Source organism: Sus scrofa, chromosome 1 (assembly GCF_000003025.6).
Source record: "Sus scrofa isolate TJ Tabasco breed Duroc chromosome 1, Sscrofa11.1, whole genome shotgun sequence".
Lineage (NCBI taxonomy): Eukaryota > Metazoa > Chordata > Mammalia > Artiodactyla > Suidae > Sus > Sus scrofa.
The window spans coordinates 224,061,365-224,084,234 of record NC_010443.5 but is presented as its reverse complement, the minus strand read 5'-3'; the positions used below and the strand labels follow the sequence as shown (position 1 = coordinate 224,084,234).

The 22,870-nt window shown below is 39.1% G+C and overlaps 1 protein-coding gene and 1 non-coding gene across 2 annotated transcripts in view; both read left to right on the top strand.

Annotated features, from left to right (window-relative positions):
• The window catches only part of TRPM3 (transient receptor potential cation channel subfamily M member 3), an 849,162-nt gene that overhangs the window by 598,190 nt on the left and 228,102 nt on the right, over positions 1-22,870 (top strand).
• Positions 18,633-18,741, top strand: MIR204 (microRNA 204). The gene has a single exon (NR_038507.1). It is a non-coding gene; the product is annotated as a microRNA 204 (primary transcript).

Below are 22,870 nucleotides of genomic sequence, written 5' to 3'. Positions count from 1 at the left end.
TATCGCCACCTTCCTCCCAAAACTGGAATATTCAGCGTATAACTTCTCTTTCCTAGACTCTCTCTTCTGGTTCCACCTTTTAGGAGCTATTACTGTTTAAGCAGTTTCATACTTCATCTTTTTCACAGAGAAGTCTGGAATAATAAATTTTGGTGTAGATCTGAAGTCAAAATTGTATTAGAAAACTCTCTTGTATCTGAGAGAGAGAGAAAACAGAGGATCATCCAAAGGTAAACATCTTTTGGGGAAAAAAAGTAGAAAACACTAGAAAACTAGCCAGAAACCAGCAGAAATTGAAATTAACATAGTACTATGGCCAATGGGTGCTAGATTTTATTATTCTGAAATTGAATTTTATTACCACATTTGATAGAAAGGGCAAATCCTATATAATTAATGTTATCTATTTAGGTTTTTATAGGTCAGAGCCTTACTTTTTTTAACACTGGCAGGTTAAGAATGAGCCCCAATAGGAGTAACCTGAAAGCTAAAGGAGATGGGAGCAGGGTGGATAAAGGGAAAATGCAGGGTCAAATTCACCGCTTAGTAATGAGACCAAATTTGTCCGGACATATAAACCATGTTATTGTGCCAGGTCCTAGTGGAAGCTGGGCCACATGGAGGGCTAGGTGCGTGGTTGCATAAGTTATTCACCAGCTAATGTGGTGCTAGCAGGAGTTAAAACCCAGCCAGGGCTCTGTTTGCCAAGCCATGTGCCTTATGGGCCTGAGAAAAGGATACTTTTTTCGCCCAATGGTCATCCCAGTGGGGGCACCCTTTTGTCATTCCCGTGCCTGGGGAAGCGCCTTTCTCCAAAGCTCACAGGGGTGCTGTATATGGGGTTGGCTCTGCAGGAGAGGCTCATGGACAGTAGCTGGGCCTCAGTGAGGGGCAGAGCCTAGCAGAACAGTCAGAGAGCAGACAAAGCTGATGGTCAGGGAATCCGGGATGCTGGAGGAGCCAAGACTCTGTGCACATGCATCAGGCCACTCATATGCCACTGGACCCTTGTGAAAACCCCAAGGCAGGTAGTGTCATGCAAACACATTGACAGGTGGCATCCCACTCAAGGGTCCAGGGCTCAGAGTAGGAGATGAGCACAGACCCAGGAACCAAGCTGAGGCACAAGATTGAAGAAGCTGATTTGAGACTCTGAAATGCTCTAAGTCCACAAACAGGATTAGGCCTTAGATCTGGGGTAGAGGCTGAGCCCCTAGGTTGGCTTAATTAATAGTGGCTGAAAGAGGGTGGGGGCAAAGGGAGGTAAATATTCACTGCCATCATCATAACTTGTAAACATAACTTTCTTCCTTGCTTTGGAGACTATATTTGGGTCTTAATAGGAATCCATGGGATCCCTTCAAGTGCAGAAATGAGATGGGAAGAAGCGAGGTAAAGATGCCCAGAGAGATCACTGAGGTCATTAAAAGGCTCAGGGCCAAGCATTTGCCAGGAGCTATAGTGAATGATGCCATAAGTTAGCTCTTCTGCCACTTCTATCCTTGAATCTAGTTATGGGACCAGCTTGTCCACACTTCCAAGGGACTGTTTCAACTGTAGCATTCAAAGTCCCATGTCCCTGGGCCCCTCCATCCCAGGAAAACTGAGATTGTGGGTCACCTTCCAGGTGAGACTCATGAGTCATTAGTTCTATTTCTCTTTTATTTCATTCACCCTACAAAGCTGGGGAGGGGGGGTGCGGTGAGCAGCAAGGGCCTCATAGCTTAAGGAGTGACCCAGGCTTCTGGAAACTGAGAAAGATCTTGAGATCCCCATTCAGTTACAGCAAAGCAAAGGGCCCACTAGGAACTAGAAGCTTTCAGAATAGGACTGACTAAGAAAGAAGGGGGATAGATGCCTTTGGAATGGATAAGCAATGAGATCCTGCTCTATAGCACTGGAAACTATATCTAGTCACTTATGATGGAGCATGATGGAGGATAATGTGAGAAAAAGAATGTATATGTGTGTGTGTGTGTGACTGAGTCACTTTGCTGTACAGTAGAAAATTGGCAGAACACTGTAAACCAGCTATAATGGAAAAATTAATAACATTTAAATAAAAAAAAGAAGGGGAAAATGCTGACCTGGTTAAAACAGGAAACAGTGGAAGTAAGAATATAAACCTTTAATGCAGCCCAACTTTTTAATCTGAACACTCTTTTTTTTCTTTATATCATAATTAGCAATATCATAGATCTTAACAAAAATAAATTTCTACTCTATAACCATTCTTAGAAAATCCCATTTACTTCTTAAGCCCCTTCTTCAAAAGTTTAAGATAGCTAAAATACAAGAGGGTACTTCAATTTTGGGAAGGCCCAATTTAGTCTTCTGAAAATTAGATTCCCCCACCATGATACCACAAGAATAGTCTTACTACCTGTTACACGTAGGCTGCCCCTGGGGATGTCTGAAGGCACTCAGCATTTTCATCATTAAAGTGCCATTCCTCCTCATCACTCAGGGGTGTCCTATACCATAGGTGTCTTTCCACAAGTCTGTTTTCTTGCAAAAATGTCAATCTTCTGAAGAATATCTTCCTTCAATATTAAGTGAATCCTGTTCAGGAGACCTTTAAGCCTTTTCTCATCCACATGCTAACTATTAATAGTTATGCGTCACAAGCACCAGCATCTTAGGCTCTTTTCAGGACTCTAGCATCTAGTCTACCATCCGTCCTCTCCCTCCACTCATTCCTGCCATCAACCCTCCTTCCTGAAGTATTGTCACTGGTTACTGAAGAACTTCCTTGTAGTTAAAGGAGAATCCTTTCAGACATGAGCTTCCTAGGAACATTCTTCCATCTGCAATTTTCTAAACTTCAAATGTCACTTGCAAAGCCTCAACTGATCCCCATCATGCCTTTAGTAGACAAATATTTCCTGAATTCCTATTATGCAGCAGTCATGGTAAAGGTCTAGAAAGCAGAAGTAGGCAATTCATCGAGCTTAGTCAAGAGGGGCAAAAGGAGTAATACGTAAATAAAGAAATGGGTAAATATATGACGTCTGGTAGTGAAAGAGCTGTTAAGAAAAATAAAGCAGAGGAAGATATATATGTGCGTCATGTGTACATATGTCTGCATGCAGGCACACATGTGTGTTGGGAGAAGAGTTTAGATTAGGTGGTTAAAAATGGGCTCTATGAGGATGTGATGGATGAGGAGAGACCTGAATGAAGTAAGGGAGCCAGCTCTGGAAAGAACTCTCAGGAAGAGTGAAAGCAGGAACAAAGACCCACGTATTTGATGAAGAGCATGGCCTTTATAAAGAGTTGGATTTTATCCTAACAGTTTTGATCTGCCAAGTCACAGGATCTCCCGAATGGTTTTAAACATCACTCTGCTATTGTGTGTGGAGATCAGACTGAGATAGGGGGCAAGATTAAAGGCAGTTTCAGTAGGCCATTGCCATAATACAGGGGAGAGATGACAATGTTTTGAATTAGGATGGTAACAGAAGTAGTAAAAAGTAGTTAGGTTCAAGTATATACATATACATTTTCTAAACTGATCTTTTTTTATGTGGCAAAATATATATAACATGAAATTTACCATCTTAACCATTTTTAAGTGTCCAGCTCATGATATGAAGTACATTTACAGTGTCATGTAATCATCGCTACTATACATCCCTGAACTTTCATCATTTCAAACTGAAATTTTATATGCATTAAATACTAACTCCCCTTTATTCCCTCCCTCCACCCCCTGGTAACCACAGTTCAACTTTATGTCTATGAATTTGCCTACTTTGGGTACCTCATGTAAGTGGATGCATACAATAGTGGTCCTAAAATATTTTGTAAGTAGAGCTCAAGAGGACTTGCTAATGAATTGAGCATTCAGGATAAGGAATAGACACATCAAGGGTGCTGCATGGTCATCCTTACATCAGTGTATTCTTAAAAGATGAGGGCTGATGGTAGCCTCTAAGGAGTAAGTTTTTACAGAAAAGGAGAGGGAGTTAAGGATCAGTGTCTGAGGAGTTGGTACAAAGTCCTTGAGAGTAAAGGACATGATGAGATTCAGGGCACAAATGAAGAACATGGCCCGAGGTAGCACAGGGAGAGTTTCATCCTGGGTAGCAGGGGGAAGGCAGAATATATGGGTGCAGATGTGGATAGGGTGGAGCATTTTCTGCTGGGAAGATCAGGTAGTTCTCTGTAGATGCCTTCTATAGCTAAAGAAATAATACAGGAGGTCATCAGCTAAGAATGCGGATGGGGAGGAGGTGTAGAAGGTTAGGGAGAAAAAAGGAAAAAAAAAAAAAGAGTAGAGGCTGGGAGAGTGAGCTGACTAGGGAAATGTGGGATTGCTCACTTGGCATGTGTGGCCATAAACTTATAGTGGCATGAATCATCAAGGTTGTGTGCTTTTTTCCCAAGCATGTTCACCTTGAGTAGCAGAATAGGCATAGAGTTGGGTTGAGAGCCTGTTGGGGTTTTGCCAGGCAAGTACAAAATAAGAAGCAAAGGAGTCAGGCTATATATACTCTATATACCTTCATCCCAGGAGTATTACCAGTGTTGGATGAAAGCAGCGCTTTCTCACCCGCATCTGCATCCATTCATGAGAACATAGAATCATTCATCTAAAAGATCAGACTGAGGTGCAGAGAAGCGATTAAGAGAATTATCAAAGGTGACCCACACCTTCAGTTAGTATTGCCAAGTGTCGCATATATTAAGTTCAAACTATTTAAATAAATAAAGCTTTATAATAATCAATCCATCCCATTTATTTTGTCATTGTTCACATATTCATATAACTCGAATCATGAGCACAGCGCTGAAAACTTAGTAGTTGCTCAATAGACGTGTGTTAGCTAAAAGGCTGAATTCCAAGTGTCTGCTCCAGAAAGTAGCTTATTGGTAGACTAATGAGACTTTAAAATCCCAAGCATATTTTCTGCATACATTTTAACTGTTAAAAAATGTCCAAAAATTGATAGAATAATAACCTCTGTGACTATCACCTAGACCACATTTATCTGCCCATAGCCAGTCTTATTTCTCTATGTATATACCCAGCTACATCCTCCTCTGTATAATTTTTATGGAAAGCCAGACAGCATATCATTTCATCCATAAGTATTTCACTACCAAAGCATTTTTAACTTGTGTTGGCCCCACCTAGGTTAGATGTTTTAGGTGTTTCCTCAAGTCAGTAGCAACATAATGGCAAATATTAACCCAAGAATCCTTTAAAAAATTCTTTCAAAAAATTAAGAACTACATTATCGTATGCTAAAATTCATCTGAAAATTTTGACAATCAACTTTTCTAGTCCCAAATTCCACTCTTAGCTAACCCAAAAACATTTAAAAGAAATATTACCTCTTACAATTCTTAAAAAGAATGATTAGAAAGACCCCCAGCAATTGTGGTGTTCCTTGAGGTGTTTGAAGGAAAGAATATAACTTTTGGGGGAAAAGGAAGTCTTTGCCTATTGCCAGGGCTATAAGCTGAGAGTGGCAGGGTGACCTGTGTATTCAGATCTTCATGGCTCTGGGATGTTAAACAAATTACCGTATGTCTCTCAAGACTTAGTTTCTGCATCTGTGAGCTAGGGTTAAGAGTTTTTCACAATGTCGTGATTAAATGAGTCAGCATATGACAGGATTCTGCATGTGACAATTCAGAAACATTGATTCCCTTCCTGCCTTCTTGGTGGCACAGCGATCCCCCAGTGGGAAACCATGTTCTGTGTTGATGAAGCCTGATGGGCTCCCAGAGATTCCAACCTGAGACCCAGGCCTTCATTTGAAGCCCATCAGAATCTAGAATGTTTGTCAGAATGTCTTTACCACAAATCGAACCTGACTCTGCTTATTACATTAAGACCCTATATCCCTGGAGTTACAAAAAGGGTCCAAATAGAAAACAAGACTCAAAATTGTATTCTGAAGCACATTATAAAGCCTCTATTAACATTACTTTTTTGTTGTTGTTGATATACAATGTTGTTAATTTCTGCTGTACAGCCAATGACTTAAAGATATCTATATATATAGGTATATAGATATATAGATATCTATATATATATATTCTTTTTCATATTCTTTTCCATTTGGGGGAGTAGGGAGGAGAGAATGGGGAAGTTGGGATTAGCAGATGTAAACCAGTATATATAGGATGGATAAACAAAAAGTTTACTGTATAGCATAGGGAATTATATTCATTCAACATCCTGTGATAAAACACTACTTTTTAAAGAGTTAAGTGATTTAAAGTATTAATCATTGCAGCAATAAACAGAAAACTCTTGTTTTTTCAATATCATTGAAGATATAAATTCTAAACTGTAGTTATTCCTCCTGCCAAGTAAAGAGTATAGTGGAGAAAATGTAATATTTCTTTAGAGAGTCAAACTATTCTAGTATATTGAATATCAGGTTTGCTGAACCTCTCTTTGGAGGTGTTAGAATTTAGGCTAAATGTGAATTGGCCCAGAACATATAAATTAGATTTATATATAGTGTTTAGATTTAGGCTAATATCAGACTTCCTTCTTATAATTTACCATTTTATTTAAAAAGGAGATTGGAGGAAGAGGACTGAAGTCTAGTTCTTCATGGGCTCTAATCAATTAAAGTATTACTCCTATGTGTTTGAAGTTTATTTTAGGTTTGTCTGAATGCACAGTTTTATTCGGATAATATATCTAATTATATTGTGAACATTAACTTTGGTTGTGGGAAATTTCATTACGAGGCTAGTACTTTCTGACTCTGTCATCTTCATACTATAAAGTGAAATCTACTTCAGACTAAATCCAGTCTAAGGGCTGTGTCCCTGTGGTGGTCATTATAGATGCACCTATTTTGCAGTACTAATTAATGGGTAGGTTTTGATTTTTGTAACCAGAGCTTTTGCTACTGTCAGGGTTTTCTTGAAAGAGAATTTGATGCTTTGCATTTTCTTTACCCCAGAGTAACAACTGGCATTTGAGCATAGCCTCACCTAATGAAGGCACCAAAAATACTTTTCTCCAAAGCAGCAGATTAAAATTGGCTTGGCAGTTTTAAATAAACAAGTTGCAGAAATAATCACAGAATTCACAAAACACAATCAAATTTGATATTTGAGGATATTTCTATTTAGAGTTCACTGCAGGAAAAAAAAAATGTTTTATTATGTAGTCCCTAAGCTGACACACCTATTCATATGTGATTGTGTGCTTACTCACACATAGTAATAATAATATCTCCCAGCAGCAGAGACTATCATCCTCAATAAGTTATGCCTTATTGTGGGAACAGAAGTTTACCCTTTCCACTGAGTTTTTTGGTACATGAGCCCCAAAAACAGGCTTATCCACAGAGTGCTTCAGTGTGGGTAAAGTCCTAAGGTTCCAGGAGATTTTATTTTAAAAAGATTCTCTCTGTGAGGTGAGTCATCAACTTAACGCACTTTGTTTCAGTGAATTCCCATAATCAGAAAAAGTGTTCATGACTGTGTCCTCATTCGTTTACCATGATTTTGTGATGTTAATTCTTAAACATGACTGTGATAGTTTTCAACTAGGGTGACACTGCCTCCCATAGGAGACATTTCAAAATATCAGGGGGATTCGGTGGGCATGATTTCTGGTGTTCCTAACAGGACAAGAGAAGAGGTGAGAATGTTAATATTGAACCCATGTTGGACAAATTCACATGAAGAATTACCTGGACTAATTGCCAGTCACATCCCTTAGGAAACACTGCTCTGAGTATGTTTCCTTGAGTTCTCTTTTTATTTTTTTTCTAAATCTTTTCAATAGCCCACAACTGATTTGGCAGGGCCACAGCCTTCCAAGATACTCTTGTCCTAGTCTAAAGACCTGTAGAAGAAGTAGCAATAGTGAACCAGCACTGAGATTTAAAATACCTAACCTGTGAAGACTTTAGTATCCTCAGTCAACAGTATCAGCCCTGGCAGATCCTTCAGATCCTAACATCCCTTGTTGTTGGAAGTTCTTCCTTATATCCAACTTCATTTGCTCTGAATCTGTTCTCTTCTGAGTGAGAACCAAAGTCATTATCTATGTTGGAGCTCTCAGTGTATCTGAAAACTGTAAATGGACTTGAATTGACCTTTCTGCCATAATGACTCTAAGGAAGCTTTTCATTTGAAGAGACATGCCGACCTGCTTAACAGGCAGAACTGACTTAAGAAGTAAATCAGAATTTCCAGTTGGGCAGCACCCACTCTTAACGCCACTGCTTTGAATGTTTCAGGCTCAGTGACTTCAGAAATGTGCTCAGTGCTGGGGGCTCTTCTGTCAGAGTCCTAGATGTTCAGAGAAATCCCACAGTCCATAGTTATTAGCTAATTTGGGGGTAGAGGCAGACGCACGGAAATCTGGTTGCTTTATCTGCAGGTCTTTGGAGAGCCTACACACTAAGTGTTCATTGCCTGAGGAATATTTTAATAAACCAAGGTTCTAGGAGAATAAAGAGTTTGAAACTAAATACAAAGAGACCACTAACTTTTAATCTATAAATTACTGAGAATTATTTTAGATATAAGGGAGCAGGGCAGAAATATAAATCTTGAGTGAATGAATAAATTCATGACATAAAATGCCATAAAGCAGTGGTTTTTAAAAATTCACATTCCGAGAGTTCCTGTAGTAGCTCAATGGTAACGAACCTGACTTGTATCCATGAGGATGTGGGATTGATCCCTGGCCTCCTCAGTGGTTTATATATCTGACATTGCCATGAGCTGTGGTGTAGGTCGCAGCTTGGATCTGGCATTGCTGTAGCTGTGGGGTGGGCCTGCAACTACAGCTCCGATTTGACCCCTAGCCTGGGAACCTCCATATGCCGTACCTGCAGCCCTTTTTTTAAAAAAAAGAGAGAGATCACATTTCATTTCTGGTATCTGAAGTGTAATGGACCTCTTATATGTATTATTATTTTTACTGTTGTTAAATTATGAAGCTGAATTACCCTGGAAATTTGACATAGATTATCTACAGGATACTTTTGACATCTTTACTATTAAATTCTTACAATTTACCAACCTCTCTGATGCCAAAACTAGTGTTAATATTATGCATTGTAAGTGTTCAATAAAGAATTGTTGATTTGACACAGTCATATTATTATGCGAAATGTATTTAGAGTTTCAAAAAAATTCCAAAAGTATATCAGCAATGGCAGCATAACTGAAATAAGCAGATGTCTCCCAGGGCCTATTTTAAAGGATTATAGTCATTTATACATAAGTAAATATCGTAAATACTACATACATTATTTATTTTTATTCTTATTATTTGTTAAGTAAGTCTTATTTTTTTTTGTTTTTATACCAAATATTGAAAGGCCAAGTCTGAGTATCAACAATAGCACAGAGATGGAGGCAGGTAGCAAAGGAGAAGTCTAAGGTGCGAGTTCCATGAGCATTTCCTTGGAATGTTTTCCATTTTGGAGTAAGTTGAATATCCACACAATAAGAGGTTAGTGTCGGCATGAAACCATCAGGTTCCCATGCCCATGGGTGACATTGTAAACCTAGTGTAACACTGAGCCTTAGTACAGCTTGGACCATTTTACATTCATGAAGATACAGATTCTGCTGCTGTAACAGTGTCTCAAAACAATAGATGCCTAAATGAGACAGGAGTTGGATTTATTTTTTATTTTTTCTTTTTAGGTCCACACCTGTGCCATATGGAAGTTCTCAAGCTAGGGGTCAAATTGGAGCTACAGCTGCCGGCCTACACCACAGTCACAGGAACACTGGATATGAGCCATGTCTGCCACCTACATCACAGTCACTACAGTGCTGGATCCCTGACCCACTGAGTGAGGCCAGGGATTGAACCCGCATCCTCATGGATACTAGTTGGATTCATTTCCACTGTGTCACAATGGGAACTCCAAGAGTTGGATTTTTTTTTATCATTATGATTACAGTTAATGTACGATGTTGTGCCAGTTTCTGCTGTACAGCAAAGTGACCCAGTGATACATATATATACATTCCCTTATATTATCTTCCATCATGGTCTATCCCAAGAGACTGGACACAGTTCTCTATGCTATATAGTAGGAGAGAGAGTAGTTTATTCCTCACACATATGTTATTCTGAACATGAGTCCAGACCTGATGTGGTAACCTCACAGTATTGGGGACCCAGACTTCTTCTTTCTTTTTCTCTGCCCACCCTGTTTTCATGGTTCCAGAAAGCTCACCATCACATCTACATTCTGATGAGAAGGAATAAGAAAAAAGGAGTGAGGGGAAGTCATAACCCTTTGGCACAGTGAGAAAGTCATTTACATCATTTTGGCTTGTGTCCTACGTGCCAATATTTGGTCTCATGTTCACACCTAGCAAAAGGGGGATTCAAAAATATCACCTTTATTCTGGTCAAGCAGCTAAAATTCTATCACTGTGAAGGAAAAGAATAGATATTAGGGTTTTTGATATACCTCTCCATCATAACATTGCAAATGGTTATTAAGAATTGGATAGAGTTGGCACATGAATTAAAACACATCTCCCATTCAGGAGGAGTTCCCATCATAGCTCAGCATAAACAAATCTGACTGGCATCCATGAGGATGCAGGTTCAATCCCTATTTGTTGGGTATCTGGCATTCCCATGAGCTGTGATGTAGGTCACAGATGTGGCTCAGATCCTGCATTGCTGGGGCTGTGGTATAGGCCAGCAGCTACAGCTCCGATTCGACCCCTAGCCTGAGAACCTCCACATGCCACAGGTGGAGCCCTAAAAAGACAAAACAAAACAAAACAAAGGAAAAACACGTATCTTCTATTCATAAATAAGATACACCTACATGTTCCAGTGTGTTCATTGTGGAGCTTTGTCCATAAATAACTCTTGTAGTATATGCTTCCTATTTTGTCCTTTCACTCTTTACCTGTGAGTTTCTTAGTGATATGTAATTGAAGATTCTTGCACTGGCTCTGGAAATTGTATTTCCCCCTTGAAATTGGATTGAGACAATTGTACATTGTTGTCTAAACATATGTACATTATTTTAGACCATCCTTGTTTAGTTAACATAATAGGTTAACTCATATAGTTCCTCTTAGCCTCAAAGTAATTGCACATGCCCTGCCATACATAATTTATGTTTGTTCCATAATGGATCCATAGCCATGTATTTTCTCGCACATCATTTGCGATCTTTTTAAAACCTAAATATTAAAAGTAAATAGAACAGATTCAGTTCTGTGTTTCTATGACAATGTACTTAATATTTCAAAGATAAATCCTGAAAAATAATTGTCATGTGACCTACACATGACTATACTTTTGGTAACAGGTAGTAGAATGGAGATTGGTCACTTCTCAAATCCTTCCTGGGGATGAAGGCTTATCTCTGGACCTTGGCCCTTTGGGGAATAAGAACAAGAGATCCATCTTAGGGGATAAGGGCAGCCCATCTGCCAAGGAAACAAAAGCAGATGCATTTGTGAGGGATTTAAAGCTTTCTTATGCCAATTATCCAAGTTGACATTCTACATTTTAATAACTCTGAAGTGATAACGAATAATCTGGTAAAATACAGCTGAAGGGCTCTTTAAAACTTTTGAATGCCTGTAAATATATAATTGAGAGTATTTGCCAACACAGTTATAGAAAGATCAATTAGCAGATCTTCTCTTAATAAATGGCGAATTGAGTCACCTTGTTTTAGAGACTGAGAAACGTGTTATTATTGATCCAGCCTTAGTTAGTTTTTCTTATTGATTTTAGCTTGTGTTACTCGGTAAAACCTAGAAGGTAGAGCTAAAAACGGTTGGAGTTTCCTCTCTATTTAACTGAATAAAGCCTAGGTGGATCTGTTGTCATACAAGTTTAATGAAACAACAGGCAAACACTTTGAAAATAAATCTCACCTTTCCTCTCTGGACACTGTTTGTATAGAACAGGTTCCTTATCTATGCCTTTCCTAGTATCTTTCGCCTTTATCTTTTTATAATATCAAATTCAGAGCTCTTGTGATTTCCATTCATACAAATTAAGTTTTTATAAACATTAGATTCAGTGTTTAGAAACCCCATTAGAGGAGTTTCCGTTGTGGCAGAGCGGAAACGAATCCAACTAGGAACCATGAGGTTTCGGGTTTTAACCCAGGCCTTGCTCAGTGGGTTAAGGATCTAGCATTGCCATGAGCTGTAGTGTGGGTCTCGGATGCGACTAGGATCTTGCATTGCTACGGCCGTGGTGTAGGATGGCAGCTGTAGCTCCAATGGAACCCCTAGTCTGGGAACCTCCATGTGCTGTGGGTATGGCCCCAAAAAGCAAACAAAGCAAAACAAAACAAAGCAAACAAACAAACAAAAAAACCACCACTAGAAAACAGTATAAATTCAAAAAAAAAGGAAAAGCAAAGAAAATATTTGCAACCATGACAAAGGGCTTATTTCCATAGTAGGCAAAGGGCTTCCACAAACCAAAATAAAAATCCTAAAAAAAAATGGCTAAAATACATCAACAGGAAAATCACAGGGAAGGAAATACAAATACTCATCCTCACTCAGAATTAAAGAAATGAAAGTTAAGACAACAATGAAATGTTTTTTAAACTGTTTTTAAAACAAAATTTAAAAATAGTTGGTGTACATATGGAAATACATGTGGCAGGGTGTGCAAATTCAGACAACTTTATCTGGAAAGTAACTTGGCTGCTCCTATTAAATTTTGAGGTACATAGCCTTTGGTTCTGCAGTTTTCTTCTGGGAATTTTAATGCATATTTATTGTCATGTTGTTTACAGTAATAAAATGAAATAATTCAAAGATTCTCTAATAAGTGACTGCTTAAATTATATGTGGACATGCAGTGAAATGTTCCGAAGTTGTTAAGAATAATGCAGTAGCTCTGATTGGGCTCATATGGGAAGATATCCCTAAAAAGACCAAAAAAAACCTCAAACATTTCTGTTTTTTAAATTATATGTATATATAATACATATATATATTGAAAGGACACAGGTGAACAATTATTACTCCTAGGGAGTCAGATTTGAAGTGGAAGGCGTAAGATGAGAACTGACACTTTCCAGTAATACCTTTTTAAAACCCCCATGTTGCTTTCTTGCAATTACCAAATAGAGCTTTTATGGAAGGAGGGAAGGAAGGAAGGAAGGGAGGGAGGGAGGAAAGGAGGGAGGGGTGGAAGAAGAGAGAGAGGGACAGAAGAGGGAAGAAAACTTGTGGTAATAGTCAGCCTATCCATGTACGGTGCTTTCTTCCCCCAAGTGTATGTTTATCATTCTTGACCTGTGGATAAGGAGCTGACACAGCTGTGTTTGATTTACCTTGATTTTTCTTGCTCACTCAGTCTGCTGGCACTTCTTTGCTTCATCTAAGACAAAAGGAAGGAGTCAAGCCAGGACACCTAAGGGAAGAGACTAGTTAAAGACATATCATGGAGAATAATATTCTCAAATCATATAAAGGATGTGTATAAAACATTAAAACCAATATAACAGTTTTGATGCTTGTATATGGTAGTGGCTGAATTCAGAACCTAAATTATCTTCCCTATTTGGAGTTGGTAAATGACAAAACAACCTAAATTTATTCCCAATGCTTAGCCATAACCAGATATCCTAGTATAAAGGGGCTACTGAAAATGCCCTATTTTTATATCTCTACTATGAGTACAATTCAATAGAGCTAAATCATTAATTTTCCTTTCACTAGGCCCTTGGGCAGCCCAAAGTCCAACTCCCCTCTCCATGGGTCCTACTCCTTGTGATGGAGCAGGCTCACTACAGCTCATTCAATAGCTGTGATGCTTGCAATGGGAAAAGTGCCTCCCACTATATTCTTGACTCCACTGTACTCTTAAGATGGTTTGTATGGAGCCAAAATATATGTCAGAAGTTCTTCAGCTTTTCGAAATGTGGCAAAAATAGGAACTCGTTTTTGTCATTTTAAATAAATCCATTGTTTTAAATAAATAGTGATTATACTCTCTGTTGATTTCTCTTTGATAGTTCTTTTACTCTACCAGTATTTGTTTGTGCGCCCTACAATATATAAAGCACACACAAAATATATGTATCTTGTAGGGTGGCAAGATAAGTAAGACATAGTTGTGTACTTGGAGGACTTAGAGTTTTACAAATAAACAGTAGCTAGTTATTGAGTACTAGTCTAAAACTTTACTAGAAATAACTTATTTAATCCTCTATGACCCTATGAAGTGAGTACCATAATTATTCCCATTGGCCAAATAGAAAACTGAGGCACAAAGAGGTCAAGTAATAGCCCCCAAGGTGAGACTGCTAATAAATGGCAGACCCAAGAAGTCTGCCTGCATCCATGCCCTTCCTCTCAGTATACAGAGGGCTACAATGTACAGTAGCAAGTGTTAACTCCTTTAATGATATGAAGTACAATACAATAGGAATTCACACAGAAAGCATTTCTGGATGGAATGTTTGTGGGCGAGTGTAGCCACAGTATTCTCAGGAATATCTTTTTTTGTTTGTTTGTTTTTTGTTTTTAGGGCCACACCTGAGGCGTATGGAGGTTCATGGAGGTTCCCAGGCTAGGGGTCTAACTGGAGCTACAGCTGCCAGCCTACACCACAGCCACAGCAATGCCAGATCCCCAACCCATTGTGCAAGGCCAGGGATTGAAACCTCATCCTCATGGATATTAGTCAGGTTCATTTCTGCTGCACCACAATGTGAACTCTGTCTCAGGAATATCTTGATAGGTGGAATGTGGGCAATGGATTGCAAGCCATGCAGGTAAAAGCTTTCAACATTTAGTAATGTAGTTCACAGCATGTGTGCTAATTACATTTATTTTACTTTCATTAAATTGTTTATCCTAGCTGCATAGACAAAATTCAGGCTGCAAATATAAGTAAGGTCTACATGTGAACCAGACTTAGTTTTTAAGACACATATTCATCAAAATCATAAGGAAAAGGTATAGATGTTTCATCGTTTCTGTTTTATTGATGCTCCTTAATAGGTTGATGTAAAGGTAGAATATAGGAGTTCCCTTTGTGGCACAGCAGAAACAAAGCTGACTAGTGTCCATGAGGATGCAGGTTCAATCCCAGGCCTCGCTCAATGGGTCGGGGATCCGGCATTGCCATGAGCTCTGGTGTAGGTCGCAAATAAGGCTCAGATCCAGCATTGCTGTGGCTGTGGTGTAGGCTGGCAGCAACAACTCCGATTAGACCCCCAGCCTGGGAACCTCCATATGTTGCAGGTGCGGCCCTCAAAAGACAAAAGGCAAATAAATAAATAAATAAAAATAAAAAGCCCTCCATGCACCTGAACAAGCACTAAAAGCAGGGTACCTAGGGTATCAACCTCATTTGATGCAAAATGCTTAACCCTCTATTCTCCCATTTTTTTCCCCTTGAAACTGTTTTTTCAACTGCATCTTGAAGGGTAAACAAGGAAATATCAAGACAATTGGGATCATAATCAGCTGACAGTGGATGTTCAGACATTTCCATTTTTAACCATGCAACAGATCTTCAACAAATCTGGTTGATCTACACTAAAATGTCATTTAACTTTTATTCATTAGGGCTTGGGAACTGGGGGAAAAAAGAAAGAAAACAAACATATCAGTGTGCTGTTCACCCTGCAGGAAAGACATAACTAAGCCAATTTTGTGCTTTGTTCCTTAAACAAATGATTTTGTATTAAATTTATGGGAGGATTTGTGTTGTTGACTCTTTGAGGTTTTGCTCATAGAATTTAGCAAGCAGTCTCATTGTTGCACACAGTGGTACAGCGTGGCCTGGGGAGGTGTGTGCTCCCAAGCTGAATTTATGTTCTCAGGAACGTGCTAATTAGTAACTTTCTGGGAAATGTACAGTAATTACTCTTGGCTTGTTATTTTGCAAACTATTGAGAATCCAGAAGAACCAACCCTTATATTTTGTGCTTTGAGGGATTTTGCTTTATGTCCCCAGTGAGTACATTCTTATGAAAAGGCAGCTCTGCCAAGTTATTCCTCAGTGCCAGTGAGGAATTACCAAGTGATGTCCCATGAAAAGTGGGTGAGACCCTACTATCAACAACCAGCTACCCTCAGATCAACCAACAACTAGCAACAACTGCCATTAAGTCATGGCTGCTCTAGAAATCTGGCCTGATCCTAGGATACTATGGCTAGAAGACCTAACTTAAGGTTCTGTAACCTTCTGTAAATACTGTTTTAGGAAAGGAGCAAAAAAGGGCAGGAGCAGATTCTCCTGAGGCCTAGATTTGAAATGAGATCCTGCCTGAGTCTTCTGTCCTAAAACTAGCTTGTTAGTAAGTTAGGGCCAGAGACATGATTTACCATTAAATTTATCTCCCAGTTTGGGATAGAATCACTAAAATGGAGGAAATATAACGAAATACCTTTGATAACTTTTTATATTGATGGATAGATATGTTAGAAGTATAGAATATATATGACAGATATATATGACTCTGTGTATCTAATTGGTCATTTTCTTAGAGGATGAGAGAAGAGAGGGAAGTGAGGAAATCTCTTCAGTAAATAATATTAGGTATGTTGACACATTGGCATTGGCTTCAATTCCCCTTTAAAAGAAAAGAAGTATGTTAGCCTTGGAAAAAATACTTCTTTTAGGTCAAAAGTAGCTAATCACCTGAGAATAAGGCACATATCTTTAGAAATCAGAAAATTAGGGTTTTTTTGTTTGGTTTTTTTGTTTGTTTGTTTTTCTTTTGCTTTCCAAAGTGGCTGTAGCATTTTAATTGTTATTTCCCCAATACAATTTTTTTTTCTACTGTACAGCATTAGTTTTAAAAGGAGGGAGGGGAGAATCCAGTTCTTATTCAGTCTTGGAAAACATAATTATTATTATCATTAGTATAACAACAACAAACATTTCTTGAGAATTTACTAAGTACAAAGTATTGTTATAAGAACTTAACATGGATTAAATCATTTAACCCTTTAACCTCTACAGCAGTTACTAGGCTGAAACAATTGAAGGATACCTCCTCCAGCAAAGAGGATTTTTTTTAATTTAATGCAGTGTAATGGTTTATGTATACAAAAGAATACTTATACATAAACATTAAATAATATTCTAATCTAATAATAAAGTAACACCATGAATCTATTATTTAACTTAAGAACTGAAACATTGCCAATATTATATATACCAGTATTATTCAACCTTATTCCATTTACCTGATTTCCCATCAGAAGTCATACTATCTTAGATTTTGTCACCTCTTCCCATGCATTTTGATAGTAGTTTTATTACAAATGTATCTCTAAACATTACTATGGCAGCAGAGGAGTGTGGTGTGAGAAAGGCTTAAGCTAAAATTGGTGGACTAAATCCTTGTTGGCTAGAGGTTTTTTTTTTTGTTTTTGTTTTTTGTCTTTTCGCCATTTCTTGGGCCGCTCCCTGGGCATATTGAGGTTCCCAGGCTAGGGGGTCTAATCAGAGCTGTAGCCACTGGCCTGCACCAGAACCACAGCCACTCCAGATCCAAGCCACGTCTGCAACCTACACCACAGCTCACAGCAACGCTGGATCCTTAACCCACTGAGCAAAGCCAGGGATCAAACCCGCAACCTCATCATTCCTAGTCGGATTCGTTAACCACCGAGCTACGATGGGAACTCCTAGAGATGTTGATTATAAGGACCTGTTTAACCGAAGGAGCAGTGAGACAAGTTGTGCTTGGTACAAAGGGCTGTTGGATACTTTGCATAAATCTGAATATGCAACTTGGGTTGCCATCACACATGCAGATTTGTAAATTGGGCAGTTGGTCTGCTTTGATAAAATGTGTATTTGACCATTGGGTTGTAGAAATTTCAAAGACTTTATTTTTTGACAGGATGCCTGCCGTTTTTCTCTCTTGACTCCCGCTTGTTTTATTCATTTTGGGGTAGTTGCCAATTAGACCCAATTGGTAAGTATAATTACTGGACCACATAAATTTCCTCCTGAACTCCAGCTGAGAAAATTAACCATAGAAATAATCATTTTCTTTATAAATCCCTAACACCATCCCTTCTGTGATTGCTGCTTATCTCTATCTGTTCTAAGACATCCAACCATATCAGAGATTAACTACTCCCTTATTCATCATCCTAATAATACCACATAAGACAGATAAGAAATATAAATGAGCCTTCATGTCCCAGGCACTGTGCTAGCATTTTTATATATACTGTCTCTTTTAATAGTCGCAAAACCCTTCAACATAGGAATTATTATCCTCCTTTATAGTTGATGTAATGGCATCTCAGAGTAGTTAAGACCTTGTCTTATATCTAGTTAGTGGCACAGCTGGGTACAAACCTAGGCTGATGTAATTCTAGAACCTTTGCTCTTTTCATTCCATTTAAGGAAGCATTATTTCATTCAAAAAGACACCCCCCTAAAATGTTGTTATGTAAAGTGGGTTTGGGGTCATTATTTCACTCAACAACTATATGAATACAAACTCCATGTCAGACGTGGGCTGAATGTTGGTTCATTTGGGATTAATCATCAGCAGAACTCTAGGCAGAGGACAGTGGTTAGGGTCAAGATGGTAAGGAATTTGCATGAACAAGATGAGGAGGAAGCAGGACAGGGTGGTGGCATGGATTGTAGAAGTGAAGACAAACAGAGGAGCTCCTGACCGTGTACCCATGGCTACAGTCCTTCTCATGTGACTCGTGGACTTCCCTTTGTCATCCTATGCCTGAGAATATATGAAGGAGGCTGGGAAGGCAAAGGGACGTTCAATTGTCATCACTGGCATCTTTTTTGATCATTACACCATCATCCAATGCATCGGGGTAACCATGACATGAAACTTCCATCATTCAGCTCATAACTGTTCCATGAGATAACAACTCTGTAAGTTAAGGGTCATAGCAGAACTTTATCCAGGGAGCCTTGGAAGTAGGAAGCAGTGAATTTATATTCTTATAGATTGACAACCTGGGTTCAGATCACATGACTGGAAAAGGATGTTAAACTTTTTCTGGGCTGGTTACATATGTAACAGGAACATCTCATTGTCTTCGTTGGATGCTTTAACCTGTACAGCCTGTTCACTCATACTTTTCACTATTGATAGACCCAACCAATCAAGTAGAAGACCATCCAAAATACAAATACCCAATACATGATCAGTTAGCTTTGGACTGTGATGATGTGCCCTTTTGTAGATGCTCTGACCTGAATATGTTACTTAAAGTTTTCTCTGCATTTTAAAGATTTTCTTCCCTCTAAAGAATAGGATGTATGAAGAAGACAGTTGCAGCTTAAACATCTGCCCTCTCTTCGTCTTAGAAAATGGCTTGGCATAAGTTGGCTGTGACACCAAATTTTTTGTCATTCTTTCATGCTTGTTAATGAAAAGTCATTGTCAATCAATACAATAATGGAGTCAAAAGTATCATACTGGGGGAGTAGATCAAATTTCAGTGAAAACTGTTTCTTGGTATTTGCTTGTTTATCTGATTTATTTCCTAATTCAAGCTCAGAGTCTTTCTTTTTTTAGAATGAGACCATTCTATGCTGGAATTCTTTCTTCAGTGGCTGGAATGGTTCTTGTAAAAAAATGAGTTTGAACATGGAAACTGTCCATCACTCTGATAAGATCTTATGGGTTCTTTTACATGTAGGGAGGAATGTTGAAATCTTTCAGATTAGAGAGATTTGGGGTGCAAATGTTTGACTGGTATTTTGGTCTCAAAGTCAGCAAGGTATACTCTTGCTGCTCAGAACTAACAGGTACCTTTCATGAAAACATAAACCTTCTTGATGGGATTCAGTCTCTTCCTCAATTTCAGTTCTAATAGGAAGACCTTATATATCTTCTTATCTGTTGTTTTTCTAGCCTTCTCCTCCTTCTATAATGCCTGTAGATCTTATGTCCCACCCATTCCAAGCTACTTGCAGTTTCCTTTGAAAGACATACCCCTTTGAATGTGTTTTTGTCCCATTTTGACATTTGCTAAAATTCTAGCCTCTCCCAACTGTACTTATTGGCAAAAACTTACGCTCTTTAAGTCTCAACTTGAAAATCTTCTCTTTGAAATCCTATCAGAAACACACACACACACACACACACACACACACACACACACACACACACACACACACACAGAGATCCTCTAATACTCAGTTCTTCATAACCCACATTCCCATGGCACTCTATAAATTCGTGGTGTTGTAGTACTGCCTCTTAGGTAGAGTGGTTGTATGCCTGCCTGTACTGCCTTCTTATCACCTGTAGATTGTGAGCTCCCTGTGAGCAGAGCTTGAGTCATACTCACTTTTGTCACCCTGCAAACCTAGCACAGTGCCTGGCACATTCAGATAGGTAGTGCTCAATAAATTTTTTATTGAAAACATCAACATTTGGTTTTCTGGACTTATTTTTAACTCTCATTTCCAATGTGACATAAAAATATAATAGAAGAGTTTAGACACTAAAAGCTATACAGAAAGGAACATAATAAAACAATGATACAGGGAGTTCCTGGTGACCTAATAGTTAAGGACTCAGCATTGTCATTGCTGTGACCCAGGTTTGATCCCTGGCCCAGGAACTTCCACACACCACAGGTGTGGCAAAAAAAGTATATTAACTAGATTCAGGGAGGATAAATAAACATGAATGTGTATAGGTGAAATGACCATTATGCATACTTCCAACTATCACAGGCATACAAGCACTTATTCTGGAAATTTGACCATGTTTCTGTTGAATTATGTATGTTGAATCATTTCCATCTTGTGGATTTAGAGAGTCTAAGGATATCCTTTTTTTTTTTTTTTTTTTGTAGCGGCTAATGCTATCATGGCTTCATTATTTCCATTTACACAGAAAAAAAAATAAGTATTGATTTTTCCCCACTTATCTAAAGTGATAATTGCCCATGGCTGCTTTTCAGTCTAGATTAGAATCAACCGCTCAGTAGAAATGCATAGCTAACATTAGTAAGTTAGACAAACATAAAATAGATGAGAACACTTGTGCTGACTAAGTACCTTTCTGCTATAATCAACAATTTTACAGTGGGATATATTTAGAGAAGATAAGGTATCTCATTCTCTAGGGGTCTGAAAACAATGGACTGAAATTTTAATTCACTGGAAATGGGGAGGCCAGGGAATTTGTCATAGGACCCTTCGAAGCCCTTCACAGGATTTAAAATAATTTGCCCATCCTTTCAAAATAGTGTTTGGACCATTCTAAGCCATTGACAGTAATGGATATAAAGGTAAAGTACATTTCATACAGGCTTGGAAAATGACTAGCAATAGGCTACTAAGATGTCAGTAATAAAGATGTCATAAGTTTTAACAGAATAAAAATCTTCACCTTGAACCCTTGGCTAAAGATCATTAATTAGCTCCTGAGAAATATGAAAAAAAAAACATATGTTATGCCCTAATATTGGCCAAGTAAGCAAGCAGGGTTTTTTCTTTCGTTTTTTGGGGGTTTTGGCATCCATTGCTGAAGCAAATAAGCAGCTCTTAACCCTTACTGAACAGGCTCTTCCTGTTCTGCAAGAGGTTAGATTTCACAAGCTGCGTGGAGTCAGTCCCACATGCTGCAACCCTGTGGGCAAACACTCAAGTCCTAAGTCTCAGGCAGGAGAATCAACAGTTCTTGTTGGCTAATGAGCCTTGGCCTCTCTGGGTCCACATGGGGCTCTGTGGGCAATTCTTCTGGAATGAGGCAGGGTGAAAAAACAGGTACAACCTCTGCTAGAACAAGGACTTGAGGATTGAAAAGTCAGCTTTTCTGGTCATCAGACAAATCCGAGCTGAGCCTTCCCCATTAGCAACATTTCTTCCACCCAGAGAGAAACACAGGAGGTGAATATTGACCCTGGTACACATCACAATTTATGATGAAATGGTGGAAGAGTCTGGGGAGAAGTGTAAGGTTCGCTTCACCCTCTACTACCATTTTTCAATTCTTTTTTCTTGGTATGCGTGGAGCAGGATTTGTTTTGTTCTGTTAATTTATTTGTTTCCATTATTCAAGTAATAAGAACTGTTGTCATGAGTATGAATTATTGTTCAGAAGCCTAGGTATGTAGGAAATGTCACATGATGACAATTTTCCTTAATTCGAATGGGTCCAATTCCAAGCCTCCTTTCCATCTAGTTTTAGTAAATTCAGTCTTCGTCTTTATTAGATCTCTCCCACCCTCTGTCTCTCTTGCTTTTCTCCCTCCACCTCCTCCCTCCCTTCCTCTCTCTCTGTCCCTCCCTCCCTCTTTCTCTCCTCTGCCTCCACCTCTCTGCCTATTCCCTCCATTCTCTCCCCACCCCACCTCCTTTCTGTCTCCATATCCCCCTTTCTCCTGATTATAGTGGATCTGGAAAATTAGAGAAAGGCCTCTGAACCTCCCTCAGCCAAGGTAACCACTGCCCAAGCCTGCTTGTTCCCTCCCAGGTGGGAGGCTCTGGTGCTCCCTCACCCAGGAAAGCCCATGGCATTTTGCTCATGACATTTTGCTGCAGCTGGAGTCCCATACCCAGGGCTCTGCACCCTCAGGCTCAGGACCCCAAGGTGTACTTCCTCTCAGACCAGACACCTCTGCTAATCCCACCCTATGAAGCATACATTTAGGTGAGAGGAGACAAAATAAATAGTTAAAATGCATAGTGTACTGCATAGTGGTAAGTGCTAGGGAGAGAGGGGAAGCAGAGAAGGCAGAAAGGGGAGTACAGGGGAGGTGCTATAATTTTCAATAGAGTCAGGGGAGGCCTCCCTGAAAAGGGGACCTCTGACTAAAGATTTGGAGGAAGTGAGGGAGCAGGCTGTGTGATGTCTTGAGTGAGATCTTGTCCAACAGAGATAACAGCAATAAAAAGGTGCTGAGCTAGGAATGTGGGCCACGTGTTTGAGGAACTCAG